Raw genomic sequence first — 27,890 nt, 5'->3', positions numbered from 1 at the left:
TGGGGTGGCTTATGTCCTGAAAACATATACAACTGGAAGTTCCAGAGTTTGAGAGCAGCTGTAGATCAGCCTGTAGATGTTTTTGCTGCACTTGGGGAGATGGGAGGTACAAGGTGGGCTGGATTCCATGCTCAGTGGCTTCAGTCTTCCCTAGAAATGAGAATACAAGAAAGCATCAGCATCTTGAACAGCTTTCCTCAACATCTCAGTAGTTGACTCTGCTGAGATATTCAGAAAGGTGATGCTTTGACAGCCAGGTCTCAAATCATGCAGTGTACCATAAAGGTAAGAAACCTCTTAATACTGCAGGAACAACAGTGCCAGAAGCACAAATCAAATCAAATAAACAGACCTAGTTCTAAAAGTTTTGGTAGTGCCTGGTTCTACCTGCCCTCATTAAGCCTGGAGAAAAAAACAGAATTAAAGTGCATTTCTTTTATGTGAATCAAAGCATGGCACTGTCAGCTCCTGGAGAGCACAAGGTTCTTCAGACAGGGAGGATCTGTGAGCACACACAAAAATATTCACAAGCAAACTGTGAAGCCTGTGACAAAAGCCAGAGAGGTTTAAGCTGTGCTGCCCAGCAAAGAAGGTCCCTTAGTGCAGAACTAGGTAACATCCCAACTAAACCAGAACTGCCCGTGCCACTTGAAGCTGGTGGAATTGAACAGGACAGGGAAACCATGCAGTGGGAAGGAGCCTTTGATCATCCACTTGGTCTGCAGTTCCCTGGTACCAGCTACAGCCAAAGCACTCCACCAGGCAGCCAAGGGGATGGCTGCTTTAGCAGTGTGCACAGCAATGAGGAGGGTCAGCAAAGCCACGTCAGGTTGCTCTAGACCCTTATCCAATTGAGGTCTGAAAATCTCAGAAGATGGAGCTTTCATACGCTTCTTGGGCTACCTGTTCCCGCGCTTAACCCACTGTGAAATCCTTTCCTATAGGTGGAGGAGTTTGTCTGAAATGCCACCATTATACTTTGCTCCCTAACTTGATGTGTGGAGACTCCAGGCCATCAGGAAATCTCACAGTCGTGGAACCACAAGGGGAGCCTGCAATGCAGTTATGCACTGGCACAGGGGCTGGAGATGACAAAAGGCAGGGAACTGGCTGGACCTTGTCTTTGTTTCCCAAGGCCTGTGCCAAGTGTGCTGCTAACCATGTGTGCTGTGATCATCAGGGAATGGTCTGGAAAAGCCTTCCCTCCAGAGGCATGATCTGTGTTCCTGGTCTCTGCTGTGCAGCCACCCAGCTCTTCTTCCTCTTCCTTCGCTTTGTGAGCCTGGGACTGTAGCGAAGTCAGCCCAGGTAAGGGTGGAAGGAGCAGCCACCCTCCTGCTCAGGTCTCCAGCGTGCTGGGCAGTGGCTCTGTGCAGTGCTGAGGGCAGCAGCAGGGCACAGATGCTGAGCAGCAGGTGTGGTGCAGCACAGAGAGAGGGGCCTGGGGGGGGTCACAATGCTGAAAGCAACAGTTGCCCCTCTTTGTCTCCTGGGCAGGCTGAGCCTCAATGACTTTACGTGCTTTTACAATTTAAGGTACAGGGAAATTCAGATTTAGACAGTGGCAATAGGAGGAATTCAACTATTGCCACCCTATCTGCATCCACTCTGTTTAGAGAGTACAGGGGGCCTTGCTTTCCTCTGACAAATGGGTGAAGGGAGAGGCCAGGGACTGTATTCAGTTTATTCTCCTGCTTTGAAAGGCTTAGTTATAGTAGGGCTGAGAGCCAAATGCAACTCTGTCTTGAGCCGCTCCTTCTCCTCCCCCACTAAAGAATGATCTTTAAGCTCTGGACCCTCATCTCCACCCAAAATGACTGCCCTGATTTATTTTATGCTTTTTTGTTGTTTCCTTTTAAATCACTCCTAAGTTAAGCTTTTGTTTGCCAAGATTTCAGCCCGGAGCAAATTTTTGCAGTCGAATTATAACCTCCTCTCCTTCCCCCTGAAAAAGAGGTGTTTTTCTGGATATGCTGCTGTCCCACCCATTACTCACCTTGCTGCTGGGAGGCAGGGGAGATGGTAATCTTTTTAAATATCAGCATCTCAAAGTTCAGTGTCACAGGCATGGGCACACATCTGGTTAAACCATTTCCCTCCATATCTTGGCTCAAAATCCTTGGCTGAGACATCTCGTGGCAGGAGACGTGTCCAGGGAGCTGAGAGGGAGGGAATAAAGGACACAGAGTGGTTAGGTTTCTCAGAAAGGGAATGGCTGTGGGCTGGAATATAAAGAAATGCCAGGACCAGACAGTCTGCTCTCTCAGCACGTTACAGGGCCCTGGCTCTGCAGGGCAGAGTGACGCTCACCCACACTTGGGAAGGCTCCTCTGAAGCACAGGCTGCAGGGAGCAGGACCTGCTGAGGCCACTGCCTTCCTCTGAAGGGGCAAATGGGAGATGGGCTGGAAAGGTGCTTTGACCTGGAGCCTGAGAGGGACTTGGAATCTGCTTTTCCTCAGGGATTCTGGTTTCCCAACTTAGAACCCAGTGAAAGCCTGAAAATCCCTGCTCAGCTGCCAGTGAATTCCCACTGCTGATTTTGAAGCCAGGAAAGTTCTGGAGAAGATGTTTTAAAGCAAGCAACTTCATCTCCCCAACTGCCTCCCCTACCAGTGGGATCCATTCCCTCTTGCTTACTCAGAGCATGCCTAAAAATGTTATCTGTGGTCTGGGACAGGGTGTGGGAGGGTGAAACAGGAAGGGAATAAGATCAACCAGCATTCAGCACAACAAAAAGGCGAATTTTGGTTTGAGCTTCCCTTGCAAAGCTGGAGCTGGACCCAGGACTAACTCTGAACTTGGTGACATCATCAGATGAGTAAAGCCACACAAGATGGTGCATCTCCCATCCTGAGAGGGTCCAGTGGTAAGAAAACTACAGGGTAAAAAGTGTTTATCTTTCTTTCCCTGTGACTTACAATCTAAGTGGGGCACAGTAAGAGGAGCCTCTCCCTACAGGCAAGCTCCCTGCTGCATATGAGCTCCCACTGGCCAGGAGTCACAGAAGCTGAGGACAGAAAGGGACTCTCTGCTCCATCCATCTGCTTGCCCCAAGGCAGGTCAGCTCAGTCTGCCATCCTTGACTGAAATTTTTATACTGTGTTTTAAATATTTCCTTCACAGACCCCACAGGCACCTTTGTACTTCATTCCAGGGCTTCATTATATTTAGTGCTGTAACATTTTTTTCCTAATGTCTTGCTGTAGTTAAAAAACTTGTTATTTTGTCCTATATGCCCTGGATATGGAGAACAAATGATACCCATTCTCCCTGTATTAGTTGTACTGTCCCTGCAGCCCTTTGCTGCTGCCTGATGTTATCACATTTCTCCCTCACTCTGCTCGTTTCAAAGCCTGGGGCTCTCTCAGTTCTCCTCCTCTGGACCTCCTGGATCCTCTTCTCATACCTTAAGGCAAGTGCCAAGCTTGCTATGTGAGAGAGTGGCACAGCCCCATAATTTGGGGGCAGGGACTGAAGTGTAACTACACGACAGATCATCTCCAATAAGTCAGCCAGCTCACAAATTTCTTCTTTCCACGGACTTTGCTGCAGTGCTACAGTTCACCCCTTTCCCCAGTTGAGATTATCAATTAGTCTGCAAGTTATGTTCCACATGGCCTGGAAAAAAAACAGCTTAGAAATATGGAGAGCTGTTTTCAACCAGGATATTTCCAGGGATCTGTGAGAACTTCTGAAGCTGCTTTCACCTCCCAAGTCAGCTTATCACAACTACCTTTTAACAGGCATTTTGCAAGTGTAGTTACAGAATCTCAGAATCGCAGATTGGAAGCACCTCTGGAAATCATCTGGTCCAACCTCCTTGCTCACCTATAGCGTGTTTCCCAGTCCATGCCCACTTGGATTGTGGATTATCTCTGAGGATGGAGACTCCACAGCCTCTCTGGGCAACCTGCTCCTATATTCAAACACCCTCACAGTAGCAATCATCAAGAGTCTGTCTCCTTCCTCTTTATTCCCCCCATCAACTATTTACACACATCAGCTAACCATATCCAACCCCAAAAACCTTTTTATCTTTCATCTCCTCCACATGTCTTTTTCCCATTAATACCTGCTCTGGTCAGTAAAGCAGATTCCAGTTTTAGGGAGCTGCCAGGGAAACACACAGAGCAAACAACCACTCAGGTGTGCCCAAGTGTTTGCTCCTGTTCTGATCGTATCTGCAAGACCAAACCTTGTTGTACTTCCAGCGATGAAGACACAAGGGTGCAGGCACCACAGGCATCCAAGGCAGCATCAGAAAACAGGATGAAGAACTGCTCTACTGCTCTTCTGTATCCCAGTCCTGACAGTCATTTAGAAAGGTCCCTGCCCAACCCCCTCCACCATGTCAAGAAGCCTGAAGGGAGATAAATACTTAAAAGGCCAAGTGTGGGGAATCTTGTGATGCCTGCCTGGATCTGCAGGCAGCCTGAGAAGCACGAACAGCTGATATCTCAGCATAACTAAGAACCACAGTTCTGGAAAGGATAAGAAAGCAGCAGCCCAGTATCTTTCCCAAAATATTGTATTTCTTACCAGTCTCCAAACTACTATCCTGGCTCTTCCAGGGAAGTAGTATGGTAGGGAGAAGACAGAGGAAAAAAAAAACCTCTGTTCCTTCCTCTGCTCTCAGCTGTGTACCCAAACTGCACTAATTTGGCCTTGCCAGACTTTTCAAGGAAACAATTACATGGGTCTCTGCCTGTGGGACTTCACATTCAAAGTCTCCAACCCTTCAAAGATGTAGGCACTTGCCTGGCTCCCAGTGCTCCCATCAACACGATCTGGATGAGCTGCAGGCAAAGCAAGGCTGGGACACCCATCCCTTGCTCTGTTGGGGAGCAAATGATCACAAACCTCTCCCTCTGCACCAGGTGAAAAACTTTACCAACTGTGGACACTTGTGACCTTCTCCCTTGTCTGAAGCCTGATTTTTGCCTGGAATATTTATTTTTCCTACATTTCCCCTCAGTAATAACCTAATCAAGTAGAATTCTTCTGGTGTTAATCAGATGAGCAGGGGAGCTCGTTGTGGTCAGTATTATCAATGAGGATGTCAGGAAGGCTTTGAGAGGATTACCCTTGGAATTTGCCATTTCTTAACTAGACCATCAGCTAAAATGGCACAGCTGGGGTGGGGCTGGTTTTGCTCTGCACGTTGGAGATGGGCTGGCTGAGGGTGGGGAAGCTGAGGGTGGTGGAGCTCTGTCTCCATCTGATTCAGGGATCTCGAACAGCTGCCCCGCCAGCCCCGAGATATCTTTCCCCATCTGTGCGTCTTTCTTTGCTTTCATCATCTCTTCCCATTATTGGGAAACCATCCCAACCTGGAGACTGAGCTGGCAGAGCTTGCACCACCACGCGTAGGTTTGTGGTCCTGAGCCGGGAGGACGGGACCGAAACCCCGCCGTTACAGCCTGTTCTGCTCCGAGCCCCTGGCCCAGGGCACCAGGGAGGAGAAAGTGGGGGTACAAACAGAGGCATATCAGACTTGCAGAAGCAGCTGGGATACAAAGTAGACACACACAAAAAGTTTAGGTGAGGGAAACAAACAGAAAATTCCTTGAAAAATTTGTTTTCCCTCCATGAAATGTAGCGCTGCTGTTCACCCCAACAGCAGATGGATAAAGATGGTCAATAATGGCAGAATACAAACAGTAAAGAGGAAACAATTGTAAAAATATAGTTGCAACACCCTTCCCCTCCAAGCAGGTGTCTATCCTAAATTGCAGAGGCACTAGGCATCATTTGCTGGGAGCTCCAGGCAATTTTCCATGGGCTATTGCTGGAGGGAAGTTTTGCAAGGTTCAGTCTCAAAGAAAGAGCACTGCACCAGAACAGGGACACTCAGCACCAGGAGTCACTGGGCCACAACACAAAGGGCCAAAGAGTGAAGGAAACACCCCGAGCACACAGCAGGACACGTCTTTATTCATTCCTCATTGAGGCAGGAGCAGGGACATAAAATAAGGTCTCTAATCAGGGCTCTTTATCTTGGTAGCACACTCAGGAAAGACATCAGGGACTCCCTCTGACTCCACCCCACACAATGGCAGAAAAGGGGTCTCCAATCCTTGGGCAAGCAGAGCACAGAGAGTATTTCTGTAATTCCATCCACTCTCCCTTGAAATGTGGCACTTATACAAAGGAAGGCCTGCAAAAGGAGGCCTTGAAATCTCAGTAAAATCTGTAATTTGTAGGTTTCCTGGATCATTAGGCATTAGCCTTTTACCATTTATTCAGCATGAATAGAATTAACTGAAAATTCAACAGCTATTCTATAACTTCTCACATTGCCTATGGAAAAACCTATCAACTTCTGTCTCTAAGTCCAGGTGTGAAATTCCTCCTTCTCAATTTGTTCCAGCAATTGCTCTGATGAGGGAACATCCCAGAAAAGGTATTTCTTCACCAGGTACTTTGCAAAAGCCTGGCACTGAACCCAAGTTCCCTGTACCAAAGTAATCTTCTTCACCTTAAGCAGATCACTCAGTCTCCATTTAGGAGGAGGGTTATGGGTTCTCCTTGGGGCAGCTTGCTCCAAAGAGGTCCACCCAAAAGATAAGTGAAAAGCCAAAAAAATGTCAACAAAAAATAGAGACTGAACGTAGCAAAACTGCTGCTGATGTTCAGGAGCAGAAACCACATGCCTCTTGCCTGAACAATTTCCAAACCATAAATGATGTTTAATGTGGAAAAAGTCGTAAACGTACAAAAGTTACTTCTAAAACCAAAAACACAGAGTTTCTTACTCCTGGCTTTGATGAATGGAGTGTTTTGTGTTCTGGCGTCACGCTTGGCGCTCCAAAGGGCCTTTCTGCTGGGTGGAAATTCATGGCACTGCAAGCCCAGAGTGCAGCACACTGGGGAGTGTCCTTCAGCATCCCAGCACAGGCTGCTGCTGCTGACAGCTCAGCAAGGTGGAACGGGACACGGCTCCCCTTCCACCAGTCGTGTGTCACAAGAAAGGGTTAAATGATACTAAAAAGAATGGAAATGCTGCTGTGCATTAGGATCCTTTGCGCTCTCCATTCCTACCTGTCTTTCTGCTACTGTCCAATTCAGCAAGAAACAATGTGTGAATAAATCACGCACCAGCCAGAAGTGGCTCCCATAAAGCAGAGCAGATTAAGGCATTTCAAAGGACACAGGAGTTAAGGAAACAATGCTTTAGTCTCCTGTCTGTTACTGTTGATTTGCAGACATTTCCAAGAGTGTTCCAAAACTATATTTAAAATTAAGCTTTTAAAGTAAACAGTTTCCACCGGGTGCCAAGATTGCTCTAATGCCAAAACAGAAAGCTCTGTCTGGCACATGCATCATTTTCCGAACCGGAAATCCAACAAAGCATTTAATACAACAGACATCATTTGATAGTCTCAACTCAGACACCCACTTGGCACTGGCAGTAACCAGTCTTCCATCAACTGCATCCAAAAATGATGCTTGCCTAACTTGTTATCATGCAAAACACTAATGGGAGTATCTCCCTCTTTTGAAGTCCATTGGAACTGGAAACGTGGGCTGAAACCACCTGGTGCACAACCCTGCAGAGCATGGGAGAACCACCCTTCGAGGTGGGAGCAGGATGGAACAACACTGGAGAGCAGAGTTCCCAGCCTTTTCTGTACTGTGAGTCACATCGTGACTCCCTGGGGGGGCTGCAGCCATGGGGAACACGGGGAAGCAGAGACAGGGACTGTTTCATGGAAGGGGTTTGCTGGGAGGGGTTGGGAAGCCTGGAGCTGCCCTGTCAGCTCCCCGAAGGCAGCTGGTGGCTGCTCAGCAGACCGTGGTTCTAAGTGCTCTGTGTTTTTTTCCCCTATCACTAGTTACTGTTCACGTTACGTAATCCCAAAGTTTTGTACAAGGATCTAAACGTGCACATATTTTTGCTTATAAACACATGCGTGACACCAGATCCTCAGTGTTACTGTCAATACTTGATTCAGAGCTTTCCTAAGCAAAAGTGGTCTGCTGAAAGAAAATCTTAGCTGAAAATATGAAACAAACACAAAAACCAGAAAATCATTGTATGATTTGCTTAAGCACACTTGGTGATCCTCTGAAGCCTGGCCCCTGCTCAGAGAAAAGGCCTGTTATCCACCAGTGGACCTTTCTGAGCAGGTCCTGGTAGTTGTTTTCATCATTTCTAACAACCAGTGACTCAGTCTTCCTTTCCTCCTCCTGCCTCTCACTGAGTGAATTAAACAGGCTGTCAGTGGCTCAAGGCCAAGTCCAGCCCTCTCACTGACAGCACACTTTAATTTTGCTGTTCCAGCACTTCTTCTGGGACAGGTGCCCAGTAAGTGCTTTAGAAACCGGTGTTTACTATTCACAACAGGAAGAATTTCAGGAAAAATACCACCATGACATCCAGGACAGGAGGTTTTTTTTAATCACTCTTGTTACAGCCATGCACTTTTGGCACGGCAGCCATCTGAGATGCACCTCTTTTGGGGTCCACCCCCCTCTAGGCTTGCAGTTTTCTGTGCACCTGGAGTGAACATTGCCTCAGGTCTGGGAGCATCCAGATCCATGGCTGTGTTCTCCCTGGAAAGCAGGGACTAACAGGCTCCTTAAAAACAAGTTGTTTGTTGTAAATGATGTCAGAGGAAATATATTCCTTAACTTACCCACTATAATATACCTGGTCTTTCCCTGAGGCTGTAACTGGAAAGACCCAAATACTTTGTGTCTCAGCACATCTGTAATTCCTGAGCAGGCACCAGAGCTGAGTGTCCCTCCTAACAGTTTATTGAGTTCTCTCTCTTTCACTGTCACTGTATTTTGCTGTTTGACTTCTAAGAAGTTTTCTCCTCAACATAAGCCACTTCTACGTGACATTAGTGCTGGTGCAGCCAGGTCAGAGTCTGACCACGCAGCAAAGTGTCACACACCAGATGCAGAAGGAATTAGTTTGAGTTCCACGGGCCTGATGAGGCATTTTTAGGCAGCGGTAGTTTTGTTTTACTTTCTTGCTCATTATTGAATGCTGCTCCTGCTTCTTCTCCATTTGCAATGTGCCTGTGTCTTTAGAGCTCCTGTACAGCCCCCAGACACTGCTCCATCTCCAATCTGGTGCTTGCTGGAAATCACCTTTTCCGTTTTTTCCATCCTTTTTTCACAGGAGGCCGAGGCCCTTTTTCCTCTTTGCCTTTTCTCCGTAACAGTCCAACATGCCACCACAGCAACCATTTCCGAGCAGTCATTCCTGGAGCTGCTTAGGAAACCCAAGAATTGCTGAAAAAGAGTTTTCTGGGCAACTCGTGGCTCCTCACCTGCAGCCTGGGGCACAGCACCTGAAGCTGCTATCACAGTGCCCTGTTTCCTATCTCATTAGGGCAGAAGGTAAATTGCAATCCTTTACTCTTCAGTACAGAATTATCCTGAATAAATTACCCTTTTTTTTTTTTTTTTTTAAAGTATGATAATTTCATTTGGAGATTGTTTCCAAACTTGATTGAAAAATTTTTAGGAACGAAGAATACAGTGGCACATTATTCAAATGGATCCTCACCACTGTAATGCTGCATCCTCTTTTAACCACTCAATATTATTTTTTTTTTTTTGCCCTGGTTGGACAACTCCACTATGAGAGCGGCACTCACTAAACATGTACCAAGAGATTACAACAAGACCTCTCTTATTTTCAGTAAATTAAACACATTGTTACATGAGGTGCTAAAGATTGACTCTGAGTTATCAAATGCAGAAGTCTCCAGCTCAAAACACAGAGATGAAGGGACAAAAGCTGTTGATACAGCTTTGAGTATTAGATTTGAGTATAACTGGAATTCTTTCCATCAGCACTACTGAGAGTACAGACAGGTTATAATGCAATAGAGACACTCCTGAACCCCAAATTTCTCTAAAGGAGGAAATGGTCCTTAGATTAGGCTTGAAGCTTCCTAGCGAAGAGACACAAAAGTTTGTCCTGCTGCCACACAGACTTTGTTTGGTGACTGAATATGCCTGAGTATCTTGTTAACATGCCCTCCGATCTTGAAAGCTGACCCTTGGCAATAAGAAGTGTGACAAAGCAAGGAGCTCTTGACTGGGGAAGAAAAGGCCGTGTGCCCCAAGCACTGTAACCCGAACGAGGGGCTCTGCAGGGAACAAAGCTGCTCCTACACAGGTGCTCCTCGAGTCAGCGGGTGAAGGGAGGGACAGCAACACTGCTGGGAATTGGGCAGCAAGGGAAGCAAAGACACTGGTCTGCTTTGCCTCTCGATGTCACAACAGTTCCTGAAAATTTCAGAGTTCCAGGAGAGCTGCCCGACTTCCTCCGAGCCGCTGCCTCTGAGCTGCACTCGCAACACTGGCGGCCTGTGTATTTCAGGAATGCAAAAAACTGGCACAGTGAGCTCTGTGATTCAGCCAAGATGATGTGTTGGGACATGACTGAAGTTAATTAAAAGGAGCTTAAGACAGACAGACAGAAAAAAGAGTTTGCAAGACTTCTTAAAGAGCCAATTAATTATTATTTGTGGCTGCACACGCCAGCTGGGCCACAACATGGAAACTCCCCAGCCCTTACCACTCACCTCAGACTCTCTATACAATGCCAAAGAAAACCCATATGCAGGTCAGCCTTTGGGAGCTCTGGGCCAAACTCCCTCCACTGGAGCTGGGTGGAACCTTACATTCAGCAGAACAGTCTCGTTTTACACCTACAGATTTATGCCAGGTCTTAATGGGGGACACTGAGGGAAGAAATGAATGACATTTTGCTTGATATGTAGATGGTTGATACGTAGAGCAGGATGACCCAGTAACAACTGTCTTTGTGAGCATGGACTGGAAAAGGAAGGACTGGTCCCACCTGGAGTCAGGGTGGGGGAAGAGAGAATAACTGTGAACGATTTCAGCCTCTCTACTGCACGATAGTGATCATTTTCAGAGTGGCACAAGGCACTCACACTTAAACACGCATAGCTTGCCTGAACACACTTCCAGACTAGTTTCCTATAAAAAATTCATTGCCTCCTTAGCAATTCCCCAAGACTCTAAATTCCTTTAAATTCCCAAAGACTAAATTCCAAGTCTTGAGTCTATGGCCTCAAAAGCTTCATTACCTCCCCAAGGACAGCAAAGCAATGCTCATGTGCGTGAGCAACCCCCTCGCTCCCAATTCTTCCCCACATCCAGCCAGCACTGTCCCAGAGGCACAGCTGAGCAAAGACAGGAGTGGGCCATGCCACAGACCAGCCTGGTTGGGAACTCAGAGCCACATGCACTGCACAGAGACAGAGCAGGCAGAGGCCCCCCCAGGCTGAACAGGCTGCCCAACCCACGCTCACCAAAATCTGCACTTCTGCTGCTCAGGAGGACAGACCCTACTAAGGTCTGTCAGTAGCTGACACGTATATTTAACAAGAGGCTGCAAATGTTAACAAAGGGGACTTTTTCCTTCGTCTCCCTGTCATCTCAGTGGCTCGTGGCGATCGCAGTTTCCAAGGCCCGGTGTGTGACTGGCACGGCTGCTCCCCAGGCCGGGCCAGGAGCCTCCCAGCGCTGCAGGCCCCACACCTGCTCACAGCCCTGCCTGCACGTAGACCTTGGCAGCCCCTGTAGCATTTGCTGGGGTGGGGGTGGGAAGACCACGGTGTCATTTACACACAGGTTGAGCAAACCAGGTGCAATCAGTTTGGGTTTGGCTGAAGAATCCTCCACCCTTCTCGAGCTATTTAACCCCTGCAGTGCCAAATCTTTATGCGTGCCCAGGGCAATGAGAGCATTAGTCTGCAGAGAAGACATCTGTAGGCCAGTTATCATTCTGAGATTCCCAAAGGAACCACAGGAGAGACAGGTCAAATTAAAGATCCACTGCCTAAAGAAAGATAGCCAGCATTCTAGCTGCTGTATTCTTAAAATTATTTTTACCAAAGCAATGAATATACACAGTAAATACAAAGCCAATTCTCATCTGAAAATTGCTTCACTGTCCTCCTGCTACGTGGCCTTGGACAAGCTAAAATGATGCCTGAAAACTCTTTGAAGAGCACAGCATAGGGACCACAGTGTTGCAGATGCAAAGGGGAAAATGTGGCAAAGGGACTGCTGGGCAAGCAAAGCCTCCAGGACTGGGAAGCAGAGCAGCACTGCCTGTGCACTGTCCTTGGACAGAGCTGCATGTTCAGTCCAGGTCTATCCCACAGTACAGAGACAAGACCTCTGGGACCCATGGTCTGAAATTTGCTCTCTGAAACACCCCACCTTTTGCCTTCCCACCCACTCAGCTCTGGTTTGTGGGGTATACATCTTGCAGCTGGCACAGGAAGATTTTGGTAAGCAGTAGGGGCTGGACAATTATCCATCCAGGTGCTCAGGAGTCTGTAAAGTCAACTAAGGGCTGTTTACTCCCAGTCTGTTATGTTGCTCAAAAATATATAATGACAAAACCTTAAGATGGAAATCCCTATGGGAAATTGCTGAGTGCAGATCACTCAGACTGCAGGGGACATGTCTGCAGAAAGGCCCGGAAGAGCAGATTTTATTTGAGTCTCTGTCTCCAGTTGTTCTTCTAAACTTTTCACAAAGGGGTGAAGAAACAGGGGAGGGACTTGGGGGGGGGGGGGGAAGTCCCGATTTAAAGTAGCTTAACACCTTGCTGGATCCTTGCCAAATGCAGTTTCAAATTGACAACTCCAAACTAGCAGGAAAAATGCTTCTCTCACCCCCTGGGGGGGTCAGTGCGACACCCAAGCACTGGCACAAGGCAGAGCTCGGATCTGACACAATAAAATCGGGTTGCTCACCTCTCTCGGGGGGCTGAAACCCAGAGAAAGGGGCGCTGCTTCCAGGAGGGGACAAAGCCGGCCAACCCCACAACAAAGGCCACTTTTCAGCAGCACATAAAAGAAGGGTCTGGCTCTGCCCCTCCAGCCAGACCCCACCCCTCGCAGCGTGGGGGCCTTTGCCCCAGCGCCAGCCAAATCTAATCAAGTCTGACACACAGGACAGCGCGGGCAGCCGCTCGCCTTAGGCACCTCCCGCCTCTGCTCCTCACCCACAGACCTCCCCCAGCCCACGGGGCACTGCTGGGCCTGAGGAGCTCAGGCCAGGCCCAAGGCACCCCCTGGGCCCAGCACCACCTCCACTCGCGCTCGCAGCAGCTACAGCCCCACGGCCCTGAGACCGTGAGAGGAACCCCATTGCTACCACCCGCCTGGAGGGCCCTCACAGCTGTCGCTGCTCATGTGTGGGGACACACGGCCCGTGGCCCTGCTACAGTGGGGCCTTGCCCTTCCCTGCTTGCAGCAACCACTAAATTTCCCTTTCCCTATCACCCTCTGTACCTGCACCCATCGGTGGATGCTCTCTGGGGGAGTCTTCCCCCGCCCTCGCCCAAGACCTTACAGTTTCAAGCACAGTTGAGTGTTAATTAAAGTACACACCAACTGGGCCAGATCTTCAACAGTGCAAGTTTCCCTTCAGATAGGAATAAAACCCACAAAGCTTTAAAAAAGTTAATTTAAGCATTGCTGGGACAATGAAGCAAGTGCCGAAGATAAAAAGCAGCTCAAAGCAGTCAGACCTGTCTCATAATAGCAGGGGAGGCTGAATATTTCCTAAAACTGCCCCTCCTGCATTACCTACTCCACTCCTCACTCCTCAGGTCAGAACTCGGTATGCTCCAGAGTGGGCGAGAGTCTAGCAAGGAAAGCTGAATAAGCATTGCTTGAAAGAGAGGAGGCAGGAATTCACCAAAGGGAAGAGGAGGAGGAGAGAGCACAGGCTGTTTTTAGAAGTACTGGCACCACCTTAGTCTGCAGTGGCCAGGAAAGTGGTTGGAAGCCCCATGACTTGAGCAAGACACCCAAACCTGGGAGCCAGGAGAGGAAGGGACTTGGCAGAAATTCCCCTGCAAAGCAAGGAATCATTTATGCAGCAGAATATTCAGCTTGGCCTCGCTGCAGAGAAACGCTGCCAGATACCTGATCGTGCCACCAGTATATTAGCACTCCACTCCCCTGCTCTGATATAGCCATGAATCTTCTTCACCCACTTCTGTCTTCCACTGGCTCAGCTTTAGCCAGCTTCCCTCTATCCCCAGCCTTCCTGAACTGCCCTGGGGCCATCACAGCGCTCTCTGCAGTGTCCCATCCCCCTGGCTTCCAGCTGCCCACTCTCATTCCTTCCACACTCGCCCTGTGGGCACTGTTGGCCCACCCCCTCCTTTGAGAGGCACATGGAAGGGTAAAAACACCGCTCTGGTCTTTCTGGGGTTAAAGACAAAGAGGCCAACCATCAAAGAGCCAACTTGGAGAAATTCTGGCATGGTGCAGGAAGCTGAGATAACCTGGCTGATGCATTACTGAACTCACTGCTTCAGTTTATCTTTACCCTTCCTCTCTGGACTAGCTGCTTGCAGCTCACCCCACGGTGCAGTGTGGGGCAAAGCCCGAGGTGGCTGGAACGTTTGCAAGGAAACAGAGCAGAGAGGGGAATATTCTAGCACTGCATTTATTTTCGTATTTGCTGGCACACAGAAGGAGAGGGAGAGAGAGGGAGAGACTCACCACTAGGCAGCTGGAGTGGCTGACAGTATCACAATGGAGTTAAAATACACCTTTCCATTGCGCAGAGTTGTCTGGGTCAAGGGTTGAAGGTGCCAGTGTAAACCGATGGGCAAAGTCTGAGAGGTTTACACCCCTGCCAGCCAGAACTGCACAAGAGAACAATGCCACTACAAATACCTACTGACACCTAAAAGCTTCACTGTGCAATTGGCAGCCTTGGCCTTATTGTCTGAATGTGTATGTCCCTTTTTGAAATTATAAAAAATGAAGCAGGACAATTTTAACTGTTAAAGACCTTTTTCAGGGCACAACAATACACCATCATTTCCCTTCGCTTTATTTCATGTAAACAAAAGTAACCCTTTTAGAAGGACTATAATCAGTTGGTTAGAGTATGTGTATCTCTCTCCCCAACAGACACAGAAAAGATAAATCTACACTTGAATTGTAGTCCTGTTTGAACACGTCACCTACTAAGACTGTCAGTTCTAGTCTAGCTATGAAAATCTGTTGCTGGAGGAATAAAATCCTAGCTGAAAGTCTACAGCTAAACCAAAACTACCTTGGAAACATCTTGTTAATGAACAAATGGCTGTGTGAAACACACACCAGCATTCACAACTGTATTTTAATTATCCAAATCCATTTGGTCGATGTTAAAAAACGAGACAGAAGAAAGCAAAGTTCACTTTGGACCTGATACCTGCCACTCTGGGTTTACACAGGAACCCTCAGTTCTGGTTCCAGACCTTTTTGTCCAATGAGTCCTGCTGCAAACAGGACCCTGCATTCTTTCCCTTTCAGAATAAATGCTTGCCCAGGGGAGGCCTTGTGCCCACACAGCGAAGTGGGTGACACCAGCAGGCATGGAGGGAAGCACAGAAACCGGTTTTGATCATGGCTAAAAGGGGATGACTGATCAGCAGAGCCGTCCAAGTTTTGATCTTGGATACTGTGAATTAGAATAAGTCTGTGCCTTTGAGTCCATGCCTAGATTTTACAAGTTAGTTGGATTCCCATCCTGTCCTTCCTTCCACATACTCATTCAGCCATGAGTTTAAGGCTCCTGAAAGGCACCAGATGTTGGGGGGTGTTTGTTTGTTTGAACTCTCCTTGCAAAAACAACAATAAAAGAAGGAAAGAAGATTGGATCAGATTTGCTTTCCAGCAGAGTATGACTAAGGCAGGGAGGCAGCTTGGTAAATACACTCAGGGAGGACTGTGGGGAGGGACAAAAACATGCGAAGAAACTCAACAGAAAATAAACAAGAGGGAGAGAAGTTTCCAGTCATGAGTAGAGTGAAGAAAATGGAGACAAAACAGGTGATCAGGAGGCAGTTCTTGTGGACACAGCCTGGAAGGGAGGAGAGCCAGGAGTTTAATCTCCAGGCACAGTCTCAAATGGACCCAGCAGGCTGACAGACTGGAGTAATGGGTGAGGAAAGCGAGGGCAGGAGGCAGAGCAGGGAACAGGGCTCACTCCAAACTGGGCTGCACTCTGCTTTGGTCAGCTGCTGCTCTGGAACTAGAGTTCACACTGTCTTCCTAGGAGTTTATATTATCCAGAAACCTTCTCCAGGAAACTTGCCATGTCTGCATGGAAGAGCACAGTGACCAAAGTGAGCCACAAGTGGGAGGTGTATCAGAAAAGGTGTGAGGATAAGGATGGGAGAGAAAGTATCTAAGAAATCCAAACTGATCCTGGTTTGTGGGACAGGGACAATCCGAGGAGGAAAGGATGACAGACAAAAGGAAGACACTAGGAGAGAACACAAGTTCTTTGAACTGAAATTCTGCTTTACTTTAAAACACACACATTGCAACAGGGATGAGCACACGCACGCACACACAAACAAGTCAAGTATCCACATGAACACAGTTGGTTCTGGATATCCCTTCTTTCTTTAATTGATCCCAGGTGAGGCATCAACAGTCACATCTGGAAATTTTTATACAAATGGCAGGAAAGCCAATGACTCGGGTCACAAATATTTCACGCTCTCTCTTTGCCAGAAACACAGGACAAATGTGGTTTACATCTGCCTCCCTATAAATACACACACTCACACTTGCAGGATTCTCTGCTATGGCAAATACTTGTGCATGTAAGAGCAGGGCCGGTCGATGTGCCCCCATCCACCCAGCGGGGATTTGGTCGGAACTAAGAAACTGGATGCTGGGTGACACCTGCAGTCCAGGTCAGGCTTATCCTTGGGATAAGGATCAAGAGATGGCAAAGACATCCTTACTGACTGTAGAAGCAAAACACAGACTCAAATTACATGGATGAGCACTTTGAAAAGCTGCTGCAGCCCCTGCCTTCCAGACCCAGACTCTCCATGAGACCACAGGAGAGGCTGTGTCAGGCACACCCAGTTTCTGCCTAACAAGCAAATTTAACTTCCAAAAGCTCACCTTTCAAGGAAAAAGGCCACAGGTCCTCCCTTAATCCCAACTCTTCTTGCCTCAGGTGGCAGCTACCACCTGAGTTTATCCACTTGTAGTCAGAAGAGACTGTACCAGTTTCTTGCCTGTGATGCACCAATTCAGGCACAGCACTACCTGACTTAACCAGTTGTACCCACTGTGCACTGCTGCTGTGAAACGCTATAAAAATTCAACACAGCAGGAAGGACTGATCCCTTGGGCATCAGAGCCTGAACTCAGACCAAGTGCTAACAGTAGCAGTGTTTCCTAGCAGGAACACTGTGCTCAGCTTCATTTTGGGACTAAACCTCAGAGAACACACAACACCCCTGCACAAGTGCTGTATGAACATTGTAGTTGCAAAAGATGGACACAGCTTCTTCACTGTCTGTGCCAACAGTTCTCAGGAATGCAGAGAAGATGTATTTCTTCAGTACTAGTTAAATCTTAGAAGACCCACAAGATCTTTGCTCTTCTGAGATGTCCTGGTAGTGCAGGTGATGCTGTTAGTCTTTGCAGCAGATACTGGTTTAGAAGAACTGAAGGACCTGATGGGTGCAACAGAGTGTGCAAGGCAGGAACAGCTCACACACTCCTAATGAGCCAACTCCGATCCTATCTTGGGCAACTTTGTGTTGCTCCAGGGGCAAAGAGACTGCAGAGGTGACTTAAGCAGATGACAGAGGAGATCTAACACCACCAAAGCGCTCGTCATCCCTTTTACATTCCCTCTGCCTGCCCTTGGCATAGTGGATGTGGCAGTAGCTGTTTACACAGCTCTGCCAAGCTCTGGGTAGCAGGGTGTGACAAGGGCCACTGCACTGCACTGCACCTCTAGAGCAGCCTGGAGTCTGCAGCTCTGAACTCCTGGCCATGTTTTCCCTCATCTAAAGCTTTAAAGCAAACTGCAGAGTTCCATGTATGTTCAAGAAAGAGCTGATCACTCAGGCAGAACAGCATACACATTACCTTAAAGTCAAGAGAATTCCAAAGGCAAAGCACTTAAAATTGACAAAATGTCATCATTTTTTATTCAGTGTTTAATTATCACATCCAATCTACCTCTAGTCCCTCTGTTGCAAGAAAGAGATTAATAGCTTACTAATTTTAGGGGTTTTTTTAAGGATGAAAGAAATTTGATTAAACATTTCATCTTTGGATCATTAGATCTTTAGAGCCCTCCATCAGCCAGGCTAAGATGTGCCATGCTGCTGGTACCTGTCACAGCCAAACAGGTCAACTGCCTTCCCAGGTACCTCGTTATCCTCATTCCTTCTGGAGTTTTCCAGGAAACCCCTGCAAGGGCCACTGCTGGAACCAGGATCACTGAACTCATCAGTGAATTTGTCATGGGTGGCTCACACCACTCTTTCCTGGAGCTTTCCTGAAGCCCACCCCAGGCTGGCCAGCATCCCCACCCAGGACCAGGGGAAGCTGAGCCAAGCAGAAGCACGAGTGCTTGAAGTGCTCGTTCCGAGTGCCGACAGACACGGCCGTGCTTGGATTTATCCCCTGCAGCCTCTCGGAGGGCACACATTGGAATGACCTCCCCACGTGGCTCCACCACTGCTCATCTGGTTTGCCACAGGTGTGAGGCTGTTGCTGCTTTTAACATCTTTTAAATGTTCCACCAGATGAAGAGATGAATTGCCTTTGTTCCTCGGAAATGGAGTTTCTTTCATTTCCTGCGTGAGGATGCAGTCCACACTTCCAGTGGAGGGAACAGATGATGGAGGCCTAGAGGGTAAGGCTGCATTTGCATGGGATGGGCTATCGGGTGGGTTTGCACAATTAATCCTTTACACCCATCGGGCTCTGCAGGGCTGGTAACGGCAGCGCTGCTCTGAGGGTGTGCTCTGTTTCACAAGAGCTCCAGAGAAGAAAACCATCCTTTCAAATCCCTTTGCTCTCAGCCCATGGAAGGAGTCCCCTTAAAACCAAAGCTGAATGGAAGGACCCTGATTTTGGTTTATTTGCATATATGATTATGTAAATTAACCTACTGCTTCTTATCCCATGGCAGCAGACCTGCCTGCAGAAGAGCCTCCAGGTCTGTGCCACAGTGGAGAAGATTGGATTATAGAAAGGGACATATGTGTGAAAACAGGTCCTGGCTGCATATTCACAGTTCATCAGCAGGCACATGGGAAAAGTGGGATTTAACCCTTCACTGACAGAGAGGCAGGACAGAGGGAAACAGTGCAACAACTATGGAGAATGTTTAGATATAATGCAGCAACCTGCACTTGAACACTTTCAAGGATAAACACCAGACATATTCTGTGATCACTTAGACATCAGCCTCCTGTGTGCAAAAGGGTTAATGATCTTAAGCCACCAGAAATCGAAATGGTGAAAGAATTCCATCCCCAGGATCATCACAAGAAGAGCCATCTCATTCACGTGGCACTGTCACCTTGTGCTGTGCACACACCACCTGCTCACTGCCCACAGCCTGCCCAGCACCCACCCTCAAGATGCACGTTGTGCATCGCTGCACAGCTGCCCTGCATCCCACTGTCCAGGCTGTCATCTACCTCCACCCCTCGAGCCTTCCAGCTGCCATCCTACAGATGCAGGACCCAAACCAGTGCTTGCTGCACTGCCCAGCCTTAGAGATCCTCTAATGATGGATCTGCCTGCCCAGCACTCTGCGACCTCCCAGGGTGGCTGGGCACTAACAGAGCAGCTGCTCATCACTGGGAGGCTCAGCAGGCCCACCAGAGTAGCAGCACTGCTGGGGTTAACACAGCCCAGCCCAGCATATCTAAGTATCTGTAGGAAGTGGAACATTTTTAATCCTGTGAGGAAACTGCTGCGGGGATGACAGAAGCAAAGAGACCAGGTCATCTCCATCTAGAGGAAATAGGAGCAGTGTTCAGGGATGCATGGAAAGTGCTGAGTAGTTACAAGATCTGTTTTGCAAACTCCAAATAATCTCTTACTAGAGCTTACTAGGCACCTCTCACCAAAAAAAACCAAAAAACAAAAAACAAACCAACAAAACAAACAACCCCCCAAAAAACAAACAAAACCAAACCACAAAACCAAAAAAAAACCCACCCACATTAAAAATAATAAAAAGGGAAAGAACTGGCACTTCTAGAGAACATGGCTGATATGAATCCCAAGGACTGTTTTTAAACTGACTGCGGGAATAAGTGACAATAACTTTAGGATTCCAAGAAATGTCCCAAAGCAGAACTAAATATGTCTCTGGATTTCTCTTTGTTCTGAAATCTGAATCAGGATGGTTTTGGCCAAGAGTCTCTCGACTTTTAAAGGCAACTTTGCCCAATTTAAAGTTTCTAAACCGGGGGAAATTAGGTAGATTTGGCAGAGTTTCCTTTGGAGGGATTTTACTCGTGTGACACGAACTCAAAGCAAGAGGTGCTGGGAGGGGGAGAGGGTTGGGTTTGTTTTGTTAACGCTGCCAAGACCAGCAACACAACGGGGGATCTTAGCAATACTGTAGGTTGACTCAGACCAGTAACATCTCTTCAGATTATTGTGTTGTTACCTGGCTGGGTCAGCCACTCTCCTCACCCTTTGTGAATATATGGAAAAGCACACACAGTGGTTGGGACTGGCTAACTCTGGCTCATTGTCCTACTGCAAGCAGGACCAAGGTGAGAACAAATGGGGCTGAGTCAAAACCAAACTTAGTAAAATGGCAGTGTATGCACAGCCTTGGCAGTCCCAGAAGACCTCACTTCAAATATCTGCAGTTTGAAATGAAAATGAATAAAAGAAAATTCCTTCACTTACAGAATTCCTCATCCTCACCCTCATCAGTTCTTATGCCCCTCAAAGACAAGATGAAATTCAGGAAAGTGGGGCATCTGGCTTGTATCTGTGCTTGAACCCCACAGTTTAGATGCCAGCTTCCTCTTCTGTGGGGGCAGTGCCTCTGCACATCATGCTCAGAATCAAGGGAACAGCCAGCTGTGTGTTTCTGTCCTCTGCCTGCAGAGTGAAGGCAGGGGTTTAGCTGGGGGGTTTCTTGCACCCCAGCTGCACTGCTTTAGCCACGGCACTGATTCTGTGGTTGAAAGGATGACACCATAGGAACAACACCCACCCAGCTCCAGCAAAAGTATTCTGGCAACTTTCAAGGCTGTTACTAAACTTCCACTCATTTTCAGTTTTTTTTTCCTTGGAGTAAAATTCAGGGTATGGTGGTTGGAGTCCAAACAGCCCTAGAGGTTTGTGCCGGAGGGACTGCCAGTCATGGTCACTCCAGAGGGGAGAGAGACAGCAGGAGAAAGGAGGGAATCCAGCTGAGGGAAGGAACAAGCATCTGGACAAACCCATCCCACTGAGCATTGCTAGGAGGAGCAGGGTGCCGAGTTCAACACGTCCTCAGGGACAGAGCGTGGCAGCAATGGGAAGGCCTCCTGGATGCAGTCAACAACAGACCATCAATGGCAGCATTCACACGACGCTTCTCTTTGTTCCCTGTCAGGCTTGTACCACCCCAAGGTACCAAGTCCATACACGAAACCTCTTCGGTCTCTTCAAGGCTGGCCATGGGCCTGTGCTGTTACCTGCACCTGGGAATGCCTGGGAACAGCTCCTACAGCTCCATTATCTCCTGCAGTCAGGAGCTGACCAAAAGGTGGGAATGCAAACGTACCGTGCAGAGACAGCCTGGCACATTTAAGCTGCACCAGCTGGAGAAGTGACTGCTGAATACTGGAAACTGCTTTATCCATGGGGTTGGTCCAGGGCAGCTCTTGTCACAGTGACCAAGAGCTCCGTGCCCTGACAGCAGGGTGTTCTGTACCCACCGCTCCTCCGTGTGCCCTTGCCTGGCAGTCCTGCGGCACCAGATAACACAGCCCGAGGTCAGGGTGTGCTCTGAGTGGCAGCTCTTGTGGCACTCACAGTGCCCTGGCCCAGCCTGAGCGACAGCCCCACCGCCATGAGGAGGCAGCCCCAGAGGTTCCACTCCCGCAGCGTCTTCCCGTTCCCGGCTGGCTGTCTCCCATGTGGCGACGCTCAGCACTGTTCACCCGACTATTGGCCCAGCCCACGACTGTTTTTATTAGAAAACACTAAGGCAAGCCTTTCCAAGCCTCAGAAGAATCATCTTGTAAAGATCTGGGCTCGAGATGCCAAATGATTGCTGCTTTGGCGGAGTCTGCACATTCATTTTTTATTGGTCACAAACGCTTTCCAGATGCTGGCATGCTGGCTGCAGATTGCAACTCTGGGGACTTGGCTCCCGGCCCCAGTCACTTTGTTAAACTCTTGACCTGCTGTGGGTTAAAAGAAGCGGGGAATGGGACTGAGTCACCATGAGGGCATTGCTAAGAGAGAGTGCAGCGCACAGCAGAGACCCATTTCGGCAGCTTTCTGTGCTCAGCTGGCATGGAAAACATTTAAGGTGGTCCACAGCAATCCAGCTCAGCTGCCAAAGCTGGTGAGAACTCCAGCATAGCACCAGTCCAGGGTTTAGGAGCAGGGGCAGAGGGGCTGCCCTGCAGCTGGATTTTCCACACTGCAGCCCATACACTTTCCATCTTTTTTTCCTCTGCACAAGTGGATTTCCCATCCCTGCTCCAATACTAAAGCAGTCCTCTGAGCCAGAGCCATGTGCAACATCAGACTGAAAGCTGAAGCCAGGAAACCTTCCTTGGGTTCAGGTTTCATGACAAGCCTGAAGCTTGTTCATCAAGGGGGGTTGTGAACTTTTTGGGGAAAAAAAAGACTTTCTGGGTTCTCAGTTGTTACATGGTGTCCCAAGTGAGGAGAGAAAAATAAAATAAAAAAGAGATGTGAACAAGCAGAAGGAAACTCAAATTTTGATGGAGCTGTTTGATATTTTTTGGAATGGAAAAATTTCCCTTTGAAAAACATAGCTGATACAAATTATTGGTTTTTCCCCGCCCTCAATAGGGCAATTAAAGAAAAAAATCTAATATTTTGCACTTTTTGATAGGCAGTTGATGACTTTCTTTAATCTCAGTTTTCAAGAAGAAAAAGTTCTCTCAAAATCTCAGTTCAAAGAGAACACTTTTAGCTGAAATGAAATTTTTCATTCTGCTTTGAAATATGCAGCCAAGAGCAGTATTTCAGAGAATGTATTTCCATTCAGAACTTCTGGACAGGAAGGAAAACAGTTCCTGATAAGATCTCTTGACCCGGGCTTTGGTGCAGTTTCCCCCTGCTCTGTGTGGGGACCGTACTGGGGCGGGGGTGCTCAGGGAGCAGAGTCCTCTGTCCAGGACATCACCTCAAGGCTCTCACCCCCCTCTCCTTTCCACTCCTTTATCAAAGTGCTGCCTGAGCACAGCTCTGATGAGCTGCTGGTGTCTGCAGATGAACTGTGCTGCACTGCAGGCCAGGCAGGGCAGGGGGCAGGAGGCTGGTGCAGGAATGGCCAGCAGGGCTGGAGCTCAGCTCCTGCAGCACTTGCACAGGGATGTGGTGGTGGGAATGGCCCTTAGTGCCTGGTCACTCTTCAGCTGGGGGAAAATGCTGGCAGAGGTTTGCCTGCTCCTCTCCACCCAGCAGCTGGGGAGGGCGATTCTCCAAGATGCTGATAGAAGCAGGATGTGAGGGATGTCACAGCTCTGGGTGTTCACTTCTGATGTCCCTTCAGACCTTTGTGGGAGCTCAGTGTCACCCACAGGCCATGCCTTAGAGCAGGCAGGGCCTCTGAGCGTTGAGCAAAAAAAGAGAGAGTGACCCAGTCCTTCTGGTCAAGCCTCAAGAGCCACCCAGGGAAAAGCAGCAGAGGTTTCAGTGGAGGCTGGAATCTGCCTCTTTGTACTTATCCTGCTCAGCAGAGGCCTGCCCACAGCTCTCCTGCTCACGTTTGCAAGCAGTGCACGATCCCCTCCACATTACTTGTGCATGCAGAAAGCTCTGCAGTCCAGAGGGAGCATTGGGGGAAGGTTTTATCCCATGGATCTGGTCCAGTGATGCTAATTAAATCATCACATTAGAGCTGGGGGCTTTCTTGAGTAAGTGTTACCACTTGAGCTGAATCGCACCTCTGCTCGCAGCCAGGTGTGCTGCCTCGACTCCAGAGAGCCCTGCCAAACTCATTTCACTTGTGATGCTAAGGCAGTTCCAGCACAGTCTCCAGAGGTGAATAAAAGAGGGGAGCAATGCAGTGTAAGCCTGAAACCTTTTAGACTCAGCCAAGTGGAAATCCAGCCTGACTCCCCACCCAAAACCAAACGACTGACAAAAAGAGAGAAAGTTTTACATAATAATCTCTCCAATGTTACAGCAGACAGCGTTTCTCTGAGGACATTATGTAATGTCTCGTAAGGGCTTTCAGCTGAATTATCGGGTGACTAGCACAATTACTAAAGAGAAAAACAGAATCACAGGTGAGCAGTGGGTGTGAGAATACACATCTGCCTGTTGTGCATTAGCAGCAGGAGAAGGGATTCAGATTCAAGGAGATGTCAGTGCAGATAGGCTCATACTACAGGCCTCAGATTTAGAGGACCTAGAGCTGTTTAGGTCTGCCATTCTGGTCCAGGCCTGTCTTCTCCAGCACTAGGGAGGACACTCCACAATACTTTGCAGAGGGACAGACTTCCCAGGGTGACTTTTCCTGCCTCCTCTTATCTTCGGGCCTTTACAGCAGGAATCACTGTTCTGGGACTGATTGTTTGTGCCACAAGGACACAAAAGAGAGCCCTTGGCTACTTCTTCTCCCACAGTCCAAGGATGGGAAGGATGAAAATATTCCAGATGAACTCACACTATGTAGATGCTGATGTTTACTTACATTACTCACATTGTCTCCCCGTGCTCACTGAGAGCTGCAGGGGCACAGGGGGAAGAACATGTGCAAACCCAGCCAGCACATCCCATAATGCCACCCCTCGTGCCACCTTACTGAGTTCTGTCTCACAGCAACAAGTATGAAAAAAAAGGCCCAACAGCAAAAAGCATCATTTTTTGCTGGGATTCTGCCCCAGAATCTCTTCTGTTCCTGTGCCAGTGCTGCCTTTAGTCTAAGCAGTTGTTCTCTTTTTTCTCCTGTGTTGGTGTATTTATAGAATTTCTCTCAGCCTTCACTATGCCAGACTAACCTGTTACTGAGGGAAGATTTATCTAATGGGTTTTACATTTGCTTTTGCCATACATTGGGCTATAAATGTCCACCTTCAGTGTCTGAATGAAGCAGCTTTGTTTTCACATCAGCACTGTCCTTTTAGCACATCACTGAAGAGGTACCTTATACCTCCATGAAAGGAAGGAATCCTTTATTGCTACACAGAGTGCTTTGTAACACTATAAATAATCACATGGAGACAAATGTACAAATTACTATCAACATGGTAGCAATTACTGAAGGCAGGGGTAGATATTAGCACTCAGAAGGCAAGAGAAGAATAACGTGAACAGTACTGAGAGTTGCTTGAAAGAGAAAAGACACTGGGCATAATGAAGAATTAACTTCCAGAGCACTGAAGAGACTGAATGCTGCTCTTCAGCAAGCTCCTAGGCAACAAATCAATGAACTTCTCCTGAAGAAGAGCAAAAACCAAAATGTTGCCAAAATTTTTATATTTCAATGTCTTTTCTGTAGACAGTTCTAGCAATATCAGAGTAATTCTGCAAATGGAATCACAGAATTTTACCAGAGGAAACATAAACCTTTAATAATCCCCCACTTGCACCATAATCAAATTGCTGGTCTCATAACCCTTTTGTGGTAAAACCAGCCAGACCAGCAAAGGAAAATGCCTCTTGGGTGAGTACATGCAAGTCTCACATGATGTTGGGATGAGATAGGAGGGCTTTGTCCTGTCTGGTTTTGGGTTCCATACTGCTCCTCAGTGTAGTAATTCAGCTTACATGCATCTTCTCTCCTGTGAGTGCAACCCAGAGGTGCATTTGTGATATGCAATGCACTTAAGCCAGTGTATGCAGCTGGCTTAAATACATCTGTGGCCTGCACTCCCAGCAGAAATTGCCTTAGAATTCATTTTCTGGCCAAATTAATGTTAACATTTTGATGTAGTTTCTACTGGAGACCTTTTTAAGGCTATATTTTGTACGTGGGTATAAATCAAACAATTTCATTGACAGCTGACAGAATTATTTTGGATCTCACTGAGGCAGTTGATATAAAATCTCAGCATTTCATGCCCCTCTCAAGCTGTGAGGTCTTGCTGGTTAACTAACTTCTGTATTTCACCCCAGAAGCAGCTGCATTAGACTAGAGAGGGAATTACTCGCAGAGTTCATCCCTTACACTGTGTTGCCTCCTCCAGAGAGACCAGAACGCAGCCTAATGTCGCTGAAGGTTAAGTGCAGAATTATTAGGTAGAATTTCAGGAGGTATGGTAAATCGCCCAGGAAGCTTTAAAACACTGTCGTACCTGTTTGAACTGCGTTTAGTTGCACACTCCGTAGACTGAAGGGCTTTCCCTCCCCACGGCAGCAGCTCCGGGCCGAGGATGGGTGTCCCGCGGGCGGCTCTGCTGCGCCCCCTGGCACCTGCTCCCCTTACTGCGGATTATTCACGGCATCGCCCATTCCTGCTCATTTGACAACGTCCCGGTTGCAAAGCACGTGGAAGCCGTGGGAAGGGAGGATGGGTGAGAGTCATGAGAGGATTCGTGTGAATCAGCCCGGGAAGAGCAGGTCTCAGCTCACCCTGCTCATACCGGCCCTCACTACTCCTGCGCTGGGTGAGGAGCTGAAGTCAATCAGGGTCCACCACAGGCCAGAGAGCTCGTTTGTTTTGCTTCCATTCTGGAATCTCATCCTTGCTGTGTTCCACTTTGGAGTGGGGAAAATCTAAGGCTCTAGTGTTTGTGCCTGAATTTGCACTCTCAGAGTTACCCCCACCTCCATATGAACACACACAATATATAGTACGAGGTTCGTAGCAGGTCTCCCTGGAATTCTTCCCCTTTGAACTCTGCCAAGTGTCATCATCATTATTATTGCTCAGATACCCAAAGCTGTATCTGACACCATCATGCCATCAGGAAAGGAACTGTGGGCTTGGGGCCCCTTCTGAAGAGGTACAGGTTGATGTTGAGAAAGAAGCCTCCTCCTGAACTAAACCGGGAACAGGCTCCAAGGAAGAAGAGAAGGATCCCCCACGTAGATCCTTGGGGACAGTCTTGGAAAAGAAAACTCCAAAATCTCCTACAGACACACCATTTGGGTTCTCTGGGGTTATGGCAGGACAAGGCTCCCCAGAACACCCCCTAGGATTAGGGAAATAGAAGTATAACTAATTCTAGTCCATCATACCTCCCTGCCTCTGGAAAATAAGGAATAAACACTGACTGTCAGGGAACAGATAGCGGTTTGAGACTGGGACTTCATCTCCAGGAATTTCTTTTTCTCATCTCTTTGCTGACAAGGAAACAAATTTCTCTCTTAAACATTTCTTGCTTTCTTTCTCTATCCCTCCCTTCCCCTGAAGTGTAAAATGAGTCAATGGGATAGCGAATCATGAAAGAAAAAGAAGCTGCACTCACTAGAGGCTGGAGACAGTAGATCTCTACCTTTACTTGCAGGGGTTGGCACGGGTTCCTACCCATAAAGATAAGCCTCCACAGCCGTAGTTCTAGGAGGTTACATCTTCCTCCAAGCATGATAAGCCTCAATCCAGTGGATAGTACAAAGGGAGCAGGGATTTCCCCAATACTGGTATATACTACATAAAGTTCCACCTTCAGGCAATATATAATGGGGGAATTATAAACCCTTGAAATTTAGTTTTCTAGTACAAACATTGGTAGATCCTTGAAACAGTCGTATTGATATGGCAATTACAGCAGACAGTGTTGTTTACTAACTGCAATAATACACCATAATAAACGATAATCTACCTTGATACTATAATACTGCGATATTATAATACTGTTATTACAGCTAAAACAAATATTTTGCTGAACTAATGCAACTAATTTAGCAGATATAAAAATCTTAGCTTAAT

The 27,890-nt window shown here is 47.8% G+C and overlaps 1 long non-coding RNA gene across 1 annotated transcript; it reads right to left on the bottom strand.

Moving 5' to 3' along the window:
* On the bottom strand, positions 1 to 26,506 carry LOC114061480. Its single transcript, XR_003572132.1, has 3 exons — positions 26,314 to 26,506; positions 1,997 to 2,159; positions 1 to 150 (listed from the first exon to the last, which is right to left on the bottom strand). It is a non-coding gene; the product is annotated as an uncharacterized LOC114061480 (long non-coding RNA).
* Between the last annotated feature and the right edge of the window lie 1,384 nt (positions 26,507 to 27,890).

Source organism: Empidonax traillii, unplaced genomic scaffold, assembly GCF_003031625.1.
Source record: "Empidonax traillii isolate 1590-97213 ecotype Southwest subspecies unplaced genomic scaffold, ASM303162v1 scaffold338:size1951571, whole genome shotgun sequence".
Taxonomy (NCBI): domain Eukaryota; kingdom Metazoa; phylum Chordata; class Aves; order Passeriformes; family Tyrannidae; genus Empidonax; species Empidonax traillii.
This window is presented reverse-complemented; position numbering and strand designations above follow the sequence as displayed.